At 44.7% G+C, this 6402-nt stretch overlaps 1 protein-coding gene across 1 annotated transcript in view; it reads right to left on the reverse strand.

Moving 5' to 3' along the window:
* TP73 (tumor protein p73) overlaps window positions 1-6130 on the reverse strand; it is an 88969-nt gene extending 82839 nt beyond the window's left edge. The window contains exon 1 of the mRNA XM_018576886.1: window positions 6052-6130. The gene's annotated coding sequence lies outside the window, so the exon portion shown is untranslated. The remainder of the gene's footprint in view (window positions 1-6051) is intronic.
* Window positions 6131-6402: the final 272 nt, after the last annotated feature.

Genomic DNA, 6402 nt, shown 5'->3' on the forward strand with positions numbered 1-6402 from the left:
CCCCCCCCCCCCCCCCACTGTTTCAGGGGCTTCCCAGAAAATGATACCTTGTGCCATATCTGGTGGACCTGCCCTGTAACAAAACAAATTCGGGCATTCCATGCCATCTCCACTTTACTAGGCCGTTCTCTTGTAATGAATTCTTGAACTCTTAGGGTAGAACTCTTGAATAAGCAGCGACCCCAATTGCACCAGAGTTGCCAACTTGTATCTTCAAAGCTGTGTAAGAGATCATTGGTAAAGCCCGGAAAACATCTAGAATTCCAATAGACTAATTTCAATAGACATGCACCAATGTATGCTATATGGAGAATTGATCGCTATTCAGCACGACAGGCCGAATTCTGAAACTGCCGCACCTTTATCAGATATAGGTACAAGTGTACCGTGCTAAATCGTTTTTATTGTTTTACAATTATTTAAAAAAAAAAAAAAGTATTTAAAAAGTTAGTTTAAATATTTTACATGTTTGTTTTTTGTTTTTTTAACACATTCCCCCCCCAATAAACCATAGCCACTGGGATGCAGGGATGCAATTTCACAAAACACGGACCTCATCGTAGCTACTACCGCCATTCCGGTAACACCGTATCTCACGCCCACGCAAAAAATCTTTTTTAAGGGTATAACGTACAGCCCTTAAACGAATAAATACATCTGATGTTTGTAAGCTTTAAAAAAGACTATTTGTCAACATGACGAACAATAATAATATTAAAAAAAAAAATAATAATAATAAAATAAAGATTTCTTGTAACATGTAAATACCACAAGAGGTGCAGCCATCTTAGAAACAGCCTTGCTCTGGGGACAAAGCCAAGTCGCCCGCAGCGCCCACCTCTAAAATGGCGCAGGCGGAAGTCTATTAAATGGCCAGCGTTCCCCCACGTAGTTTGGCTGGCCGTATGAGTTCCTATTCGTCCATCAGATGCTTATTCAACAGCAAAGGCCAACGAATAAAACGCAAACGTCGCTTGGCTCCCTTTCCCCTGGTCACGGAAAGAAGAATAGCTCACCGGAGGGACGGAGGAAAAGTTTTCTCTCTTTAAAAGGAAAGAGTAAAAATAATATATTGTGTGAGTTTCGGTTTAATTGAGAGATCTGGCGTGCTCGTCTGTGTGGTCATAAGGGGTGAGAACATTGCTGGTCACGTGACTTCATTCATTCTAAGAAAGAGTCCTAATTTAAGGTGGTTTTTCTAAGTTGTAGCTGTTCCTCTGCTGTATGCTGTACACCACCCCGGAGCTTGTACAGGAAATGGCCTGAAATAAGAACTGTCTGAGTCGCCCACAGCAACCAATCAACCTTTTTTTTTTTTTTTTATAAAGGACCAGCTGATTGGTTGCCGTGAACACCACAATAATTTTTTTACATCTGGCATAAATGAGGCACACAGGGGATCATAATATATATATATATAGCAAATGGAGAAAAGGGAAAGGAAAGCAGCTGTTGCTCCTAGCAACCAAAATGGCTGCTTTTCCTCCACTGCAAGTTAAAGCGCATGTCAAGCAAAGATCATTTTTTTCTAGCTTTAAATAGACAAGAAAAGATTTAGACCCCCCTGTGGGGTTTTATTGCTGTCCGGGGCTCCATTCAAGAGATTTAGCCTCACTTCCTGTCCTGCTGACAACGGTTTTTCCAGGCAGGAAGTGAGAGAAAATCTGAATAGCGATACAGACATAAATACATATCTGACAAGGGTTCTAGCCTTCCCCTAATCTACTAAAGGCAAGCATTTTATTTCTGTTTATGTTGCTGTTAAAGAGTTCCTGTCACTTCCTGTCTGTTAAAACGTTGTCAGCAGGACAGGAAGTGAGGGAAAATCTCTGTGTTGAATCCCAGGATAGTAGTAAGAACCCGACAAGGGTTCTAACCTTCCCGCATTCTATCCAAACAGAGAGAAAACTAAGTTTGGCTGGACATGCACTTCAACAAAGGACTGTAAAATGCGTCCGGTTGCTACAGGCAACAACTCCAGTGTTCCTTTACTCCAGCTTTCATTTGCTGGCTCCAATAAGGAAGCACGCCAATGGAAAAACGACCTCAAATATGTTTTAAGGCCTGGTAAAAAAAAGCTAAGTGGCTGTGTTGCCCATAGCAACCAAGTTCTAGGCCAGGATTGCAGTGCTCCCCAGGAGCAACACAGTATCAGACGCAGGTCCACATAACCGAAATTGTCCAAAAGAGGTGTGTTGCCCCTAGCATCCAACATCATGAAGCCCCATAGATAAAGGGAACCATACGGATCAGTGGCTGTACCACGGTGAGGCATAAAAGATTCAGTGCATACAATGCTGGCCGTATTTAAAGGGGCAGACCGTCTCAGCTTAACTGCTACATCAGTGGGGCATTCATTGTGGAGGGCAGGTGGAAGCCACGGGCATTGTGTGTCTCTCCGATGGCCATGCATACATACCCTTCGCTGTGCCACTATTTCAGTAGCTTTCTAACATCCTCGAACATATTCGTATTCTAAAATAGCCGAAAACCAACAGCCACGTTGCCAGGGCATGCTGGGACTTGTAGGCTTTCAGCTACACACCAGTCAGTCTCACCACCTTTCACTGACACCAACAAATCAATACCACGAGGAGGAGAAAACAAAAAAACAAAAACAGCAAGCACACTTTCACTTTCAAAATGGATGCCAGTGCACACCGACATAACAAAATGGCTACCCCATGGGACAAAAGAAGCATTAAGATGCCACGTGGGCCACCACAGACCAGAATTTCAGGCTCGTTTTTCACCATATAAGCTACACACGGGCAAGATCCAATCATACATGTATAGCCGGCACCGAGCTGCATGCATACATTTATACATTTATAATAAAAGGTTCTATATACAGTGCATTGTCTGCTGAAATGGAAGTTCTTCCAGGCCTGCTCAGCATAGTTAACGATCTGCAACACGATGTCGGTCAAAAACACGAAAGACCACCAGCAGCTGACCACAAACTTCCCCCCTTCTCGTAAGATTTCGACTTTCTGTAAATTGCAGAGTAGCAATGCTACACAGGGCCAGATTTACTCGACTCTCTGCTGCCCCAAGCCCAGGTTCTTCAATGCACCTCCCTATCCCCGCCCCCCATGGAGAATGGCAGACCTGCAGGCTGCATACAAGTCATCTCGGAGAACTGCAGGAGATAGGAATTCCACAGCCCTGTGGCCCCTCTACTCCCTGCTGGCCTCGTGGGAAATCCGGCCCTGATGCTACTACACCCATACAATAAATGATACTTTAACAAAAAGGAAATTCTTAGTGGCACGTGGAATAAATCTATATTTTACGGCGCCACCAGTGACGCATACGCAATTTATATGTAGTCTTACTACAAACGCCCAGCTCATCGGGTCCTTAAATTTATACAGGAGGTGGAGCAGATCGTACGTTAATGAAACACATTGAAAACATTGTTACAAGGAACGGATATTAAGTACGTGATTGACATACCAGCCACGGGTTTTTTTTCACAAGGACAGATCACATCTCTACAGCTCGCCGATATACAGTCTAAAAATTGCACTTTTTTGTTCACAAGAACTCCCAAATCACTGATACCTTATCAATCAATCACTGATACCTCATCAATCATCATTATCAATAATCACTAGTCCTCATCACACAAGGCAGCAGTATCACAGACAAAAGGTCACAGCCACGTGTTTGTTAACAAGCCAAAAGAATGAACAAATGGCAAAAAAACAGAAAAAAAAGTGTAACTTTCCGTCGCCTGAGAATTTAAGAAGATAACTTCCTAAGACAGGACGGGTCACGTAGCCGTGTGCCATGCAAACCCCCCGGGTGACATTTTTTCTACAATTTTTTTTTTTTTTGACACCTTGCACTAAACCTCAGGGAGAACCTTAAAATGTTTTTTTGTTTTTTTCCACAACTGTTATTAGTAACTCGTGAACTCACCCCGTTTCCATCGATATGACAGACTGTTTCTTATTGGCTGGAAATACCCCTCTTCGTGGTTCTGATTATTTTGAGGGCGCCCGATGACGCCCATTTATACTCCGTGGGCGGGCGCAGTCACAAAACCACGTGACCTATTTTTTTTTGTGTCATCAAAAGTTTTAAGGACGTTTTTGTTTTCAAAGCTTCCACTTTTGTTATGATGCTTTTGGGCCGGAGAGGTTTGTGATGATGACAATGGAGACGTGTTATAATGATCCGTGTCATGGGTTTCAGTATTAATAGCGTGTGTTTTTCTACACCACGGGCCTGCAAACCTGTGTATGCGAGATGGCCACATTCAAAACTCCAGCATGTGTGCTGCTGGCTTCAAACGGAGCCTGTCAGAAAAAGCAGAACACACATGTGAGAAGCTTCAAGTGGCAGCTGTTATTCTCAGAGCCCCGGGCTGCATGTTAGTTTCACAGGAGTGATCGGTGGCTTGCTGGGATGTGTAGTTCTCCAAAGGCTGCAGTGCAATATTAGGCTTTTGTAGATTGCTAGTGGTTTAGGTCTCTGGTGTCTCCTGCCCCCCACCTCCTCACCAGAGAAGTAAATGAAAACCTTTATGCCTGAAACAAGTTCTTAGCAGGGGTCCCCAAACTTTCTAAACAAAGTGGCAGTCCACTGTCCTCATGCCTTTTTTTTTTTAGGGGGGACAGACTGTGGCCAGTGAGAGCAAAACATGTGCACCAAGGGCTAGTAAACTGCATGCACAGGACCGTAGTGATTGGTGGGAATAAAAAAAGAACACCTCTGGTCAGTGAGAGAAGGAATATTGCCCCATCACTGGTATCAGTGGGAGGAATAGTGGACCATCACTGGTATCAGTGGGAGGAATAGTGCCCCATGATCGATATCAGTGGAAGGAATAGTGCCCCATCATTGATATCATGTGGCCCTCGGGCTACCAGGGGTTGAAAGTATATCTAAGCCAAAAGCTTTTTTTTTTAGTTTGTAATGCAAAGGACCCCTGTTTTTCTTTTTCTTGCTGTCTGACTAATTGGGGGATTCCCTTTCCCAGAGAGGAAGCAAAAGAGGAAGGAAGGGGAATCTCTACAAAGTGAAGGGAAATCCCCACGTAGGTCGTTGTCAACAGACCAGGTGCCCCCATTGTAAGATAATCCCCTCAACCCATGTTTTGTTGACAACTGTAAAATGATGGATTTCCCATCACAGCCTGTTGTAGCCACAAGGGTCACCAGTCCAGGACAGACAGGAAGGATTAAATCAACCTAATGGAGACACAGGCAAAACCTGACATGGGTTTTAACCCTTCCACACCCCACCCCCCAAAAAAGTTACCAGGACAGACAGAAAGGGTTAATCTACCCAGTGGAGACAAAGACAAAACCTGACGTGGGTTTTGACCCTTCCACACTCCAACCCCCTCCCCCCCCTACACTTTAGGAGATGCACACCGGATGCGCTGGGCTAACACATAGACAAGTTGAAACTTCAAGAAACGCTGCACTCCTCCCCATATATTCTCAACCCTCTAACGCGTTTCACCAGTACAGCTTACTCATAGAGCGATGCGATGGAGCAGAATAGTGCGTATCTGCTCCGTAAAATCTTTTATCACCATTGAAGACCCCTGGAGTGCGCCATTTCTTCAAGTTGTGTTACTACAAGCGACGGCCCGCTTATTGCCTGCACCTGGGATAGGACTGTAGTGGGAAGCCAGTTTTAGGATATGAGCGGTGCATGTTGTGGAGCATAAACAAGGCAATTTGCCTTTTTTTGTTTTTACTATGAAGCCAGTTCACAGCGCCGCTTCGCATGCAGTACTTTATTTCACTGCTGCGCATTGCAACTTACTAGGCTTACTAGGCGATGAGCTGAAATCGGCGCATTGCACGGCTTTCTTCTTAGCGCACACCAGTAATAGTGACAAGGAAAAGGAAAAGCCGGAGTTCAGTTTTTCCTGAAGTAGAGAAATGAATATAACTCTCATATCCAGGACAATAGAAGCCACTTGCACTGAACTGCTTCAGCCAATTGCATTATAACCGGATCTTATACGCGGCTCCGCTCCGTCCTGAATTTAGAAAGAAAGTGAGAATTCAGCTCGTTAGGCCCTACCTGCTCCCTCGTAGCAGAGAAACCTGTTGAAAATTGTTGCAGACAGGAGCGGCATGTTCTTGCGAAACAGCTTTTCCACTGCCCGAGAGCCGTATAGCGTCCCCGTCTCCTAGGCAATAACATGGGGACTACTGACGGAACGGTGAAAGTGTGGCTTGGTTTGTGTGCTCTTTCCTGGAACACTGAGCACATACAAACTGGGAGTGTTATGCTTGGCTTAGAAGAAGCCTCCGAATTCCAAAGCACATGCCAAGTTTAAAACACTAAACTCACTTGTGCCTATTAAGCGCCGGCCGCCACCGCCGTGTGACGTACAACGGAGAATCCATAATGTATAGCGCGCTTCAAACA

This window comes from Nanorana parkeri, unplaced genomic scaffold (genome assembly GCF_000935625.1).
Source record: "Nanorana parkeri isolate BGI_ZX_2015 unplaced genomic scaffold, ASM93562v1 scaffold5, whole genome shotgun sequence".
NCBI lineage: Eukaryota > Metazoa > Chordata > Amphibia > Anura > Dicroglossidae > Nanorana > Nanorana parkeri.